General features: G+C 35.8%; 1 protein-coding gene across 2 annotated transcripts in view; it reads right to left on the bottom strand.

Annotated features, from left to right (window-relative positions):
* Nucleotides 1-1739, bottom strand: part of ppp1r16b (protein phosphatase 1, regulatory subunit 16B) — an 88279-nt gene extending 86540 nt beyond the window's left edge. For both annotated transcript variants that reach the window (XM_028003809.1, XM_028003810.1), the window contains exon 1: nt 1597-1739. The gene's annotated coding sequence lies outside the window, so the exon portion shown is untranslated. The remainder of the gene's footprint in view (nt 1-1596) is intronic.
* Between the last annotated feature and the right edge of the window lie 13456 nt (nt 1740-15195).

Here is a 15195-nt window from a genome sequence, read left to right as displayed (position 1 = left end):
TAAGGTAGAAAGACACTGAAGGTCATGTTGAGAGATAATGACAGACTTAAACTCTTCACTCAATTTATGTCAACGTTTGTTGAAGCATCTCAGTCACTAAGCTGTAGATTAGGAGGATAGACACAAAGGACAAGAACTATCCATCCAGATGGCCAAATATGTTATTGGCAAAGCAGTGATTCAATGCACAGCACATGAAATATAATAGTGTACCACAAAATGGATCAAACTAGTTGTTTGTGTCCATTGTGATATTCCACACACTAACATTGCAATGATAGTTGTGATTCAGCAATTACTTGACTCTAATTACTGTTTTTATTAAAACAGAATGCCAAAAAAAAAAGCAAATTGTACAACAGCTACTTAAAAAATGCAGTTTTGAGTCCATCAGAAAATAAGAAGATTACAGGATTATTTCCATTTAAGTAGAACTGTATAGGTTATCAAATATCAATATGACAATCACAAAGGAGAGTTTGGATGTGCCATGTACACATGGTTAGCATTTTCAAATCGTGCATCTTTAGTTTGCATGCCTTAAAAATGTTTCAGCAGTTTGAAATCTCTCTGACTTTCAAAAGCAATGATTAAAAAAAAAATCCAGATCCTAACAAACCACGATCTTGATGTGTAGTGCAATATCATAATGACAGAAACAAAAGAGAAATTAGGGAAATGTGGGCTAAATGCAACCAATTTCATCGTCACAACATTAAACGCCCTGCAGCTCTTCATAGTCTTTCTCAGATTTGTATTAAACTTGAAAAACGTATGAGATTGCAAGACGCTATAGACAGAATATAATGAGTAAGAATTGGGACTTTTTTTTTATTTTAGCATTTGACCAGCTGATCACCAATCAGAGGCGGCCAAGGAGGATTGCTCGATATGATTGGTGCTTCTCATACTAAGTTCTCAAAAGCAACTTACAGTAGCTTTTAGGGCTAGCTTTTTATTCCAAATCATAAAGTTTGAAACAAAAAATAATATAGCTTAAAGCAGTAAAATCATAGATAACACTAGGAATTAGATTCAACTTGGAGTGTTTGTCCCGACTCTGCTCCCCCGTTGAAGATTTGAAATTTAAAACCAAACAAAACAAACATCCAGCTGATGAGCGGTCAGCATCTTAAAAAGTGAACTATTTGTGCAGCTCCAAACATTTCAAACAGCGTTTACCCGTCCCAGCAATCCAGAGCTTCACAGCATCAGGGGAAATATTGTAGTTGTTGCAGACAGAGCCATGTGTAACAGTACAGTGGCGTAGTGGCAGTATGAAGGAGGAGATGTAAGAGCCGCTCTGCTAATCTCAGACCGTGCCGCTGAATGTAACAGGCAGCGGAAGCGGCGCTTTTCTCCGGCTTAACTACAGGTTGATAAACCGTTTGTTTACCCACGAAGGACGACAAAGTGAGCTATCCGAAACTGTTTCCAACAAGCCGGACATGCCTCCCTCTTCCAGCCTGCCTTCCTCTAGAGAGAAAGGGAAAAAAAACCACAGCTTCTTCCCTCAGTTATAAACCAGTCCGCAGCTCACCCCCTTGAAAAAAAAAACAAAAAAAACTGGCAGCATGTTTGAATTTCTGCACTTACCTCAGTCCGGGTGAAGATGTTCACATTGGACGAGCCGAAAGGACGGCGTTATCCACCAGGGTTAAACTTGTCCCGTTAGAGAAGACACGGTATTGCTGACCAAAAAAAAAAAAAAAAAAAAAAAAGAAGCTCAGAGTGTGTACGCGTGTGTGTGTCGGCGTGTGTGTGTGCGTGTCTGCAGGGTCTCTGCCTCTCCTCGTTTCAAGTCACTCCTAGGGGGCGGGGCTGAGAGGGAGGAGGAGACTGAGGAGCGGCTGCAGCTCCAGAGACATGCAGGAGCGCACCTAGAGGGGCCACACACCCCTCAGAGAGACCCAGGAAGAAAAAACTCACACAGTCTTTTTTGTAATTACTTCTTTGTGTTTAGGTTTGAAAATAAAACAATAATAATTACAAAAACGCATTTATACTGACAGGATGCAATTTTAAAAATAGTTAGGGTCAGAGTAATTACATTTTTACCGACCTGGATGTTTTTTCTGAGTTTTGGGATTGGAAACAAAACTATTGATGTGTTTAATGCAACATCCCATTTACCGCAGAAGTTGAATCCCAGAGTAACATTCCAGTTAACTTAGGCAAAAACGTTGGGATTCCAACATGGTGAAATCCAAGTTGCCATTGTTTGTTTTACCTCTGACAAGCACAATTTTTAAGCTACTTCCACATGCAAACACCACTTTTCACTTTTCAGACAGTTTAGAGCTGCAGGCGCTACACGTAGCATTGATTTTAGATGTACTCTTATAAGTGTGTGTCGTAAAATAAACATCTTTCAACCGCAGTGTTCTGTTGTTGATGTGAAGAGCAGCTACACAAGATCTTAAAGTCAGCATTTGAAAAATTCTCAGACTTTCCAAGTGAGTAGTTTGACTTCAGGGAGGCTGTTCCAGTTGACTTGTTTGAGTCAGAAGTCAAATTTCTCAAGTTCCTACTACAAATTGAATGTAGCTGACTGACCACTGCTTTCACAGCAGTGTCTAGAGAGAGGTGTGTGTGTTTACTCTGAAAGTCAAATTCAGGGGGAGTTTGTAAAATTCACAGATATTTAATAAACAAAGCCTGAAAAATGTGATCCAAATAAATATTATAAAATATTACTTTGACTGCAGGATATACTCCATGTCTTACCACAGAAGGCTGTCAAAAATACATGGGTGATTTAATCTCTTTTGCACTTAAAGTTATCAGACTGTAGATGAGTAGGGTGTGGCTGCATATAAAGTTTAAAAAACCTGAAATGATGATGATCTGTTTTAATGCAAAATTTGACAGCAATTTTACAAACAAAAAAAAAACTGACAACAGATACGTTAGAGCCTCAGACAGTTTAGAAATGTGTGGATTATGGAATTTCCTCAAATATAGCTACTCAAACCATGTACTTTTCAAAACATCTGTATATCTATCAAGATAGGAAACAGTGTAGCATCATACAGATAAATTTGGGGACTGGGGGATGTTGGAATGTCATCATTTGGGAGGTGTTCAAGGTGTTTTTCCAACTATTAACTTACATGCTCTGACTTTAAGTTCAAATGGAACATATGAGAACAAAACAACGTTAGCTTGAAGCCAAGAGTGTTGCAAAACATTTTAATAAGTAACTGGCTGGAGAACTCTCTGATTAACTCCTCCATGGTACGCCACAGATAGCAGGATGCAGCTGTTACGATTGTTGGGAAGTCAAACTGCTTTCAGTTTGATGTGCCGGTATAAAGTTTGCAATTCTGTTGTTGCTTTCATTTTATTTTTCTTAAAGACGATTTACCATCAAACAAAATATGACAATTAAATGCATCAAACTGGTTGTCGCAAAGGAAAATAGGGCAATTTTTAGTATTGGGAAATGTTCTCCCACTTTTAGAACTGTCCTTTTACTTATATATGTATTTTCCTTTATAAGTATTTTATTTTAAATGGACTTCCCCCCCATTTACATTCTCTTACTGGTAATATATCAAACACTCATCAGTCTAAGGCTGTGGATCACATATAAAAATCATATATTGCTCAGCTGTGTTTTTTATTTAAAGATGCTTTGAGGGTATAGTAAATGTACTTATTTCATTGTCATTTTACAAAGTAGGCAGATAAAATCACAGATATGCTGCAAAAACTTCAGATGGCGTAGTTTAATTTTCTTTCATTTCTGCTGTAAATTTCTTACAGAAAGTCCATCTGATAATACTCCAGGGCTTAACAGTCCAGACCTACCTTCTGCTAAGATGAAGTTTTCATTGGAAAGAATGATCTTTGATCTACAAACAATAAAATTTTTATACTCTCTGAGGCGGCATAACTGGCCTCTTCCTCCCTTTCTCTCTTGATTATTAATCATTTAGTGACTTCATGCAGCTCTGTAGAGACGAATATATCAGAAGTGTCTGTCTGAGGACTAAATGAAGGTCCTAAAAAGACTTTGAAGGATGACTCCACAATGTCAGATATCTATGAATCTCAGTCTCAGAAAATTAAACATGAGCATTTTATTCAGCACACAGAAAAAATAACAAAAAAAGTTCTCCCGTCCCTCACTGTGTGAGTTAAGGTGTATATAGGTCAGCTATAACAATTGATGGAGTAACATAATTGTTCATATGTGTTTACCATCTCCTCCTAAACCCAATTCCCAAGGTCCCAGAGCAGTTGGAAGTGGTCTGCAGGTTCAAGACTTTACTTCCTACATATTTCATGGATTTGCACTTGGCCCACTTCTCTCCAGGAGCAGGAAATATTTGGTTTATGTCAGCATAAAGATTTGAAGTAGAAGATATTTATTTGAGATTTTTAAATCCTAAACAGAAGTCATATAACTTTGCCTTGTTTTGCTCAAACACCAGTGGACACCACCACACAAACATCAGAATAATTGGAGAAAAGTGGGAATAATGGGTATAAATACGTAATGTGCTAATTTTTCAAACTAGTTACCTTCCTGGTGTTGCTTCTCCCCATTTTTTTTAATCAACATCCTATGATTAACTGATCATTTCACTCCAATGATCAGACTCATTTCTATCTTCCCAGAAAGAAAGTAATTATTTTTAAGAAATAATAATATCTCCTTAAATCTTAAGGTTGGCTGATTTTGCTCCTGCTCACGTGCTTGATCAAAATCACCACAAAGTTATGAAATGAACTTTTAAAGGGGAATATATTGAACACTCAGGTGAACAAAGAGAGGACTGAGATAAAAAGTTGCCACAATGCTGCAGAACTTCTGTTTCAGGGGCTTTTTATGAGAGATTAACTTTAATTACGGTAATTAACTTTAATTCTGTGATAACTTTAACTTTAATTCTATGATACACATCTGTAAAAATCCACTCTTCAGTCTTTCTCTCAGCCTTTGTAGCCTCCAAGTACCAAAATGTATGAGCTCAAGTAGTTGTCGTGGAAAAGCTTAAAGGTACTAATGACCCCATGAAGATGATGCAGGCTCTTTTCTTCCTTTATCTTTTTAAGATCAACTACACATCAATCACTGAGACCATCATTCCTTATGTAAACTACATTTGAGCACGCTGCTCATTTTAAAGGTGCTCCCACTTACTTCAACCTGCTTCTTCTAAAGCAAAGAGAAGTCTGAGGTTTCAGTGCCTTGACACGATTTCACACAAAGGGAACTTGAGATTTTCATTGAAGCAACATGGTATTACTGTGATTTGGGAGATCAGCAGCCTAATTAAGTTTAATTGTTTCAGATTAGTTTATAATTCAACACTACAGAGTTTGAAGAGGTTTCCATTGTCCTAATTGCTTTTTTTTGTGGCCCTATTGATTATTTATTATAGATTGACTGCAGGTCCAGTGGTGTAGTCTCATCTCAGCACATGTATGAAGTCATTTTTTGCAATAGTAAGTGGTTGGGACTTAAACTTGTTTAAACTATCCACCTAATATTAGGCAGTGTTTACATCACCTTTTATTTGGCTCAGCTCTAAAGCAGTTTCCTCAAACTAATGTTTTATTTTTAATGCTATAATATAAATTAATTTGACTAAGCATTGGTATTTATGCATTGCACTGCTTAACATTTTGATGCCAACAATTTCTATTGATTTTTCTGCACAAAGTTTATTGGTGAGCAGTGTGATGGATGGATGGCCTATAAACTGCAGTACTGACATGCATTTACAATTCCCTTTTTTCCAAATGGGCATTGGTCCTGGTTTAGTGTAATATGTTGCTGATTGAAAATGTTATGGCGTCATCGTCTATGGCAGGGGTCTCAAACTCCAGTCCTCGAGGGCCGCAGTCCTGCAGTTTGTAGATGTGCCACGGGTACTGGAATGAAATGACTTAATGACCTCCTCCTTGTGTAGATCAGTTTTCCAGAGCCTTAATGACCTAATTATTCTGTTCAGGTGTGGTGCAGCAGAGGCACATCTAAAAGTTGCAGGACTGCGGCCCTCGTGGACTGGAGTTTGAGACCCCTGACTATGGCATACAGCATGTCTTACATACCAAGTGAACAAATGGCCGCTTTTCTGTTTTCACTACGCAGCACTAAAAGCTCCCTTTATTGAGAGACCTCAACTTTTTTTATTCTTTAATAAATATTTTGATCCAGGAATCAATATTCAGTGTATCTTCCCACATGCAGTTTTATACTTCAATAAAATATTGAAGTATTTTATTAGCATAGGTCTAGAATCAAAATTGTTTTGAGTATATTTGCTGTTTGTTTAGTTTTAATAGTTTAAGTCATTGTTTTGTTAAATTACATTCTACTTATCTTTTCTGCTTTCTGTGTGTTTATTTTTCTTCAGATTCTCTGTTTTTTATTTCAGCTCCCCATTCTTCACAGCTTATCTCTATCTATTAATTAGTCCCACCTAATTCCCACTTTGCTCATGGAGTCACAAAGTTTTTCTGTGAAAATATTTATGCTAGATTTAACTGCATTGAAAACCATTTACTCATTTCTCTCAATTCTGGTTACCTAGTACTTAACCCAGGTCTTAAAATCCAGTCCCCAAGGGTCTGTGTCCTGTAACTTTTAAATGTGATCCTGGTCCAACACACCAGAATCAGATGACTAAATTACTTCCACATCATGCAGTCCAGTTCTATGGGTTCCTGCAGGTGTTCTAATTACTGGATTTAGTTATGTTGTGGCACAGACACATTCAGTAGCTGCAAGACATCAGCTCCTGGGGACTGGACTTTGAGACCCTTGCTGAATACAAGCACTTCTAGTTATTTAAATGCCTGAATTTCACTGATGTTTCACCTAAAGTTCTTGTCAGGTGGGAATATGTCTGCCTACATATGAAGGTTGGCACAATCTGGAGCTTTATGTAGTCAACAAGTGAAAGTAACTGATAATTTAAGAAGAACTTAGATCCTTATGATTCTACCTTTGTCAGGAACTCCTCACTGGAGACTGTTGAATACTGGGATCATTCAGGACTTCATCTTTGGACTTCAGCCCCTTTGTCCAAAAAAAGAGGAAAAAAAACCACACCAGAGGATGTATTTTCAAGAAGCTGCAAAAAATTCCACCTGAAAAATAAAATTACTGTGCACTTTTTAGCAGCCATCATTGAGTCCATCCCATCCTCATCTATCACTGTCGAGTCTACTGCTGCAAATGTCAAAGACAAAAGGATGCTCCATGTAGTTCAGCTGGATCCAATCTGCCTTTCTTATGGGACTTGTAACTAAGACTTTATGACAGCAAAGAAAGACTTAGGTTGACCCCCCACTATATGGGAAGAGCTGCTTGATCTTCTCCCAACTGCTAAGAGGCTGAGGCCCATCGGAATCAAAACTACACAGCCTGGGAGAAATCTAAGTTTTTGGTTTTTTGTTTGTTTGTTTTCAAGGTGGGGTTTTTTGTTGTTTTTTTTGTTTTGCAATTTTTAACAGTGTATTTGTATTATCATTCATAGCTTCATTCAAAAAGTTATGAATGATATTTTATTTTATTATGTACAAATCCTGAATGCATATATCTGTGTATTTACATTTGATTATGCATGATGAAAATGTTGGCACTGTACCTTTGCTGTTTTTCTGCACCATCCACCAAAAGCAAATCATACGGCTGTAAACCATGACTTTGTATTTTGAACTTATTCATAAAGCTGGAAAAGGAAAAAAAGGAAAAGGCAAGAAAAGAAAAGACAAATAACAAAATTCATTTTCATAATGAAAACACAAACTAGGCAGCCTCCTCAGATATGGGCTGTGTGAGCTTGATTGGATCAGGTGTAATTGATGACCAGCAATCACCTCCATGTTTTACTAACCTTATTCTTATGGGTTTGTTTAGAATATAAAGGCATGTACAAACATGATATAGACTGTGTATATTTTCTCATCAGTTAGCCAGGTCATGTAACCAAACATAAGAAAACTGATTTTAATTTGAAAATATAGGTAAAATGTTGCGCATCGTAATTCATTAAAACCTAAAATGCAGGTTGTACCAACAAGATTTTTGTGCCCAGTTCTGCACAACAATCAAAATAACCAACTAAGTTAATCGTAATAAACATAAAAGCTTCTGTTTTATGTGAGAAAGCTCTTTTCTGCTTTATATACTTTAAGAGCACATTAGTGTCTGAGCTGTCACGATGCAAATTTGACAGCTGCAAATGGCACACTTTGTCATTTAGCTCCAATGGGGGGACTATTTTCTGCAGGCAGAAGAGTTTTTGTTTTTTTTGTTTTTTTTAGTAGAGAGGCTTCAACATTTAACTGTGAATGTGCCAAACTGAATGTGCCTGGAGAATAATTGATTTCTCTTTTGGTTATATTTATTATTTATCCAGGCAAAAGTTTAATCAAAATCAAAATCTTTTAAAAAGAGTCCTAATCAGTAATAAATGAAAAACAAACCTTCAACAAATAAAGGACAACAATACCGAAAGAAACAAAAATAGCCTGAATGAAAAAAAGAATAAACTGAGATTCAAATTATCCAGATATGTACAGTAAAATTCATAAAATAATCTGCAGCAATAATTATCAAAGCCACGAAAAATATCTTCCTTGTAAATGTTCGAATATTATTTGTTCATAGAGAATGAAAATGTGAAACTTCTTCAGGGAGAGATATTTTCTAAAAAGCCTTTTCTCCATATAAACTTGAAAAATTTCTGTATATGAAATAAAATAATGATATGGAGCCTAGAATCATCGGCCGTGCTCAAATATGACCCAATTCAAAACTCGTGACAAAAATGCAATATTCACTTTACAGGCAGGTGGATAAACGTCAGTTAACTGTCCTCTGGAGTTTATATGTACAATAAGTTTCAGTATGTAGATATCTGAATATAGAGGTATATACATTTTGTATACACAAATTATCTTAAATACATATATCTATATTTCTATGTATTTATGCAAGTATGTTTAGTAGTAAGAAGGATGTGGTTGTGAGCAAATGTTTATGAAAGTGTAAAAAGGCATTTGCTTTATGCTGTTGCTGTTTTGGACTTGATTTTACAATTATTTAGATATACATGCAGTTTACTCTATGAACTGCACATCTCTGAATTAAAACTTTATCCATTTATAAATTAATGTGGAAAAACGTAATGAATTTATTTCCTGTAATGCTGCACAGTAATTGACTTTAATACTTTGATTCATCTAGCTGTCAAAGATAATTTTATTAAAAACATTCTGTATATTTTCCTGAGCACAGGGATCTCAGTATTACACTATACTGTGAGCATTTTCTCTAGAAACATCAGTATGTTGTTGGCATACAAAGATAGTCATGCAGAGAGATATAAGACTGTATAACAATATAAAAGCTTAAACTTCAAATGAGCAGCACAACTGGAGAATTGCTCTTCTTCACTACCTGCAGGCTGTATGTATTCAGTGTGCCGCATTCAGATTCTGCCACTTAAAGAGCGTTTCAGTGCCTCTTCATCGTGTTGCAGAGGCAGTGATTATCCATGTACCACGTGTCACGCTGCAAGGAACAACATTGCATCTCTGGAGAATATTTTAGTTTTATTCTCCTTAGAAATGTTTTACTGTAAACCACATTATGCTGTGATGTTTTTTTCTTACTAACACCAGCCTTCCATTTTTCCTGTGCTTCCTGTGCAGATAATACAGTTACTTAAAACATATCATTAATATCAAAAGTATTTGCAGACTACTAAGATTATCCACTTTTTACTTCAGTGTTCAAAAATGTAGCAATACACTTTCAAAAGTTTGTGCACTGAATTATCTTTTAGAATAATATCAAACTTTAGATGGAGTTTGGGTTGTTCCAAAGCTCAATAAAGCTTTGAGAACGTCCCCCGCTTCTGAGCTTGAAAGAGAGAAATTATTTTATAGAAAAAAGTTGTCTTCATAAAGTGGAAAATGCTCGCTATGAGTTCTTTAGTTTATCCAACTGGCTTTTAATATATATATATATATATATATATATATATATATATATATATATATATATATATATATATATATATATATATATATATATCTGTGCTGAAACTATTTCAGTACAGATTCTTTTATCACAAACAAAAAACAAACACCAGAGTCAGAGAGTTTGACGTTCTCCAAAATGCAGTGCTTTCAGTGTGCCATTTTCACTGTAGTCAAGAGTTACTTTTGTTGTTGCTGGAATATATATATATATACATATACATGTACATTATGCACACACATATATGTATATGATGTATATGTGTGTGTGTGTGGGTGTGTGTGTGTCTGTGTGTGTTTTAACCTATCTTTATATACACTGTCACCAGCACAAAGTGAAGGAATGACTCTCTCTGCTGGAGTTATGGTGAAATTACACGCAGAAAATTTTACATTTTGTTTGTTTGCTTTATAAAACTCGACCCAGGTCGTCTGTTCATGTCATTTTAAAGTGTGATGCAAATAATGCTATTGTTTTTTCTGTCTGATCTGGCGATACTAACATTTGAGGCCCTTTCTTTTTTCTTTTTCTTTTTTTTAATAAAAATTACAAACCAGGGGTTAGATATCAACTGCAGGATACACACTGAGACAGAAGAGGGCGCAAGTGTGACGTTACAACACAGTAACAAAAATTGTAAAGTTGTACTGATTATTACAGTGTGTCGCCCAGTTTTTGCCTAGCAACCACTGAGCTGCCTCTTGAGTAAGCTATTGGACAAAAGAAAAAAACTAGAAATTAGAATATACAGCAGACTGTGGCATCAATGCAAGTAGCTAAATGCTAAATGCTAAAAAAAAAAAAGCTAAATGATCACATTTAGCTTTTACTTCAGCATGAGCCACGTTTAATATGAATTGTATTCACAGCCTGTGAAGTCGAAAACATTAGAGCATAAAAATTGTTTATCGAATTCAAATATTTATAATTTTAGGAGCAGCTAAATGAAGGAGAAGTGTTGATGTATTTCCTATTTTCAGAAAAATGTCAATAAATCATCTTTCAAAAACATTTTCTGTTTTACCTTGCAACCATGTCTTAAAATACATTGTTTTAGGTGTTCTCCCCCTCTTATGTATTATCTTGCAACATGTAGTTAAAGATTTCACCTTAAAATAAAAAGAAAATAAGGTTTCAGAAAGGAACTCACTGTGTACTAATGGTATCTCATGAGTTCATAGAAGCAGTCTAAATTCTATTGGACTGGTTCATTATTCTTTTCTACATCACTGTGAAATCATATAATTCCCTTTTCAAATGTCAACATACCCCGAGCTGCTGAGGTCACATCCCACCAATGCACTTTGTGCCCAATTCAAATCAGGGTTAATCCCACTGCAGGATATTACTCTGAATGAAAAAAAGATTTAGTCAAATATAGCAAGGATTGCTTGCACAACTTGAATAACATCTATTGTGTGCATATTTATGTAAGCGCCCTTCTCTTGGTAAACCTCTTGCTTGTAAACTTTCAGCTTCAAAAAAATCTAAAGTGAATGAATGATAAGCTGTTAGAGATTTTACCTGGATGCATTTATTTCTGCTCTGCAATTTACAGTGAGGCAGTGATGAGTAATTCATATTTCCAAACAAAAGTAGCTTTTATTACCTGTTGGCAGTTTGTTACAGTCTTCAAAAAAATATTTTCCAACCATAAACATGCAATAATCACATGAGACAGCATGAGCAAGATGACAGATGTCTGGACCATTTCCTGGATTGACTGGTGCAAAACTGAAGAGTTTAAGGAATTTAAAAATACAACTTAAAGCACACATAATCAAGCATTGGCAATTTTGCAGCACTGCAAATGACCCACTGTTTTCCTGATTGTGACATATTGGTGATTTATTGAGTTTTAGAACTTGACTGTTAAAGAGCCTGACTATGAGCACGGGTTGAACTGAATATTTCAGGTAGGTTTTCAGTCAGCTGACATCTTGGTTTTATGATGACACATGTCAGAACATTCCAGTGCATACACAGATGTAAACCAGTGAGCTGCAACAATAAAGCTACACATTATCAACCAAGAGATTAACCAGGAGATGAAGTGTGACCCCACACACTTAATCTCTCCTTGTTGTTTTATTAATGGTTTCAATCCCACATTGAAACCATTATGTATTCAATGTGGGATTTCTGTATTCCATCTTACAGAAGTGCCTCCCTGCAGGGGATGCCATCATCTGCAGGCATGTTCTCCACTTCCATGGCAACACACAGCTGTCGTAGGAGGGAATGCAAGCTGAAATCTATGGCAAGCTAAGTCATAATATATTAGTAAAAAGAAAGGCTTTTCTGAGCAAAGAAATAATGCCCAACTAAATCACATTATGTGTGAGATTTGAGTATTTTTATAATACTTTACGAGAAAAATAAACTGAAATGTAGCTGTCATGAGTGCATGTGAGATAAATAGTTCCTTTAGTGAGATGAAATAAAAGGAGGTTGGGATGAGTTGTCATGTGCTACATGCCCCTTCACAAGTTTGGTGAAGGGGCACCAAACTTGTGAAGTTTCAGATATCAAGGACATTTGATTTGTTAAATTTATCAGAAGAAATTTCCATTTTGTATGTCTACAAATCATAAGTTAAATATTCAAAATGAACATATTTTTCAGATGTTTTCATTGGTATTTAAAGCCAAGCAACATGTTAGGTGCCTGAAATATTGATTTTGAGTACAGGAAATAGTATCCAGGGTATCTGAAATTGTTTTGAATTTAACTTAAAACACTGAAGCAGGGGTACCTGGAATTCTGACTGGAAATAACTAATATATTTTGGGAACAATTTCATTTTTGATATCTAAAATGGTCATTAGGAATACCATTGTCGTGTTATTGTATGCTACACTGGCTTGCCATATAGATTTTCAGGAGGCGTAGCAAAAAGGAACCTCTTGAGGGTCAGTGGGATGAAACAATGGCAGGAAAAGAGTGGGATGCTTTTCTGGCCTTCTGTGATCTTTACTTGTTGAGTTATTTTTTTGTATGCCTATCTCAAACACACACATACATGAACTGTAGCTAACAAGACCCTCTGTGAGAAGGCTGTGACAACAAAAACAGGATGTCAGAGGGAATTTATCTGTCCAGGAGGAATCTCTTTCCACCTAACAGCTGCAAAACGTCACAATGTCTAGGAGGTACTGAAGAGTCACTGTGAGCTTTGGAGTATGTTAGGAATGAGACGTCTGCCCAACAGGCATCACAGGTGCATGAACATGTTTCCATGATGAGTGGTATACTCATTGAAGAAGTGAAACAGATCCCAGGGCACAATACTCTGACTCAAATAGAGTCAGAGTATATCAGTGGATATTATTTTTGTGTGAGGTAATGAACACCCAGGTTCAGAATATTTTACATTTTGTCTATTCTATTTGTGTTCTAATAGACAATAGTCTAGTGGTCTCACCTTTATCCAACATCAGCATTTGTCAACTGCAATTCTTGACTTGAGTCATAAATCTCTCATGACTAAAAAATAAATTATGTTTTTTTATATAATCATATTAAAGAAACATTAATCTCAGTGTGAATCAGACATAGGAATACATTGTTTAAAGATAATCTGCCCCTGATCATTAGCAAACTCGTAAGTCAGACAAAATGTTAATAACATGCAAGACAGTTCCTGGAATGATCTAAATATTCCTGCAACTCATGAACTCCATGAAAGGATGAAACTCCATTTGCAAATCATTTTTATTTTTGTTCATTTTTCTGTGAGCAGGCCTTACATTTTCCCACATTGACATTCAGATTTTAAGTGGGAACTGACACTGTGCTTTCAGCTCCACGTTTAGCTGAATTAAAAGTTGTTCTTCACTTGATTCAAAGCTACTGTGAATTGCATTATTATCATTCTATCTTTACATGCAACACAAAGACACAGCTCTACACTGATGCACTGAATTTGACGTACTGTTTGCAAATCTTCTAACCACCTTCCTGTTATATTATCAGTAGGAGTACTGATACAGTTATATACCACTGTATCATCAAAGGTCATTCAAATGTTTTCATTTTACAGTGAAATGCTCAAGCTTTGTAGTCACAGAGATAAAATCGGGGCTTAATTTGCTTAAACCATATTGTACATGTTCTACTAACATATATTCAGTGTGATAAATGTCCGGTGAGATGGCTGACACCAACAGAATCCTTTCTTCAGAGTCTGCTGCATAGAGCAGCACAGATTAATGTAAAATGAATTAAACGTAAAGCTTTACCAGTGAATCAAGAATAAGGAAAAAAACTGAATAAATGAAGTAAAAGTTTAATTGACCAAATGTTATATGCATGAGGAGAACATGCAAACTCCATGCAGAATGAACCCTGATACAAAGCAAGGACCTCCTTGCTGCAAGGCAAACGGTGCATTCCATTGTAAAGCCACATAATAGTTTTACTTTAGGCATTAAATGATTTCAAATATGAAGAAAGCTGAAATACTTCAATATGGTTATTTTTGGCATTTTTATTCTTTTTGCTCTCTTTTCGATTCGCAGTTCCACATCCACTGTGTGACATTTATCAACTTAAGTTAAAAGAACACTGAGACACTATAGCCAAAACATTACTTTTGATGCACTGGTCTATTTGGTTATTTTGGATTAATGATGGTCTTTTCTGCTCTCAGACTAATACAAATAAATTACTCAGAACACATTTTAGCCAGGTTAGGTTTGTATAATTTTTCATTTTATAAATTAAAAATTTTAAAGATATTGGCAACTATTTGTATTCACTTCCATGTGCTTAACTCCATCCAACTTCAGAACAACACTAGCTCCCCTGTCCTTGGTTTATGACCCCACAGCATGATGCTGCCACTACATGATTCGCTTTAGCTCATCTGACTCATTCACACCTTTGCTCTGTGCTTGCTGTGTACTCTACTAATTATAAGTCTGTGGTGACTTTTTTTCTTCTTGACACTCATTATAACTGCAAGTGGTGTTTGTACAGAGGAAAAAGGAGAAAGAAAACAACGTATCAGTTTAATTTATTTAAGTTTTTTTTGTTGTTTTTTTGCCAGACTGTGGTGTATGCTGTATTACAGTGCTAACAAGTAAAAAAAAATTATTTCATTTAGTTTTTTAACCGCACGCGACAAAATTAGTAAATTAACAGAATACTGCTATGGAGCCCGGCGTTCTGAGTGACGTCAGACG

Source organism: Xiphophorus couchianus, chromosome 20 (genome assembly GCF_001444195.1).
Source record: "Xiphophorus couchianus chromosome 20, X_couchianus-1.0, whole genome shotgun sequence".
In the NCBI taxonomy this organism is placed as follows: domain Eukaryota; kingdom Metazoa; phylum Chordata; class Actinopteri; order Cyprinodontiformes; family Poeciliidae; genus Xiphophorus; species Xiphophorus couchianus.
Note: the sequence above shows the minus strand (reverse complement) of the source record. Positions and strands in the feature narration are given on the sequence as shown.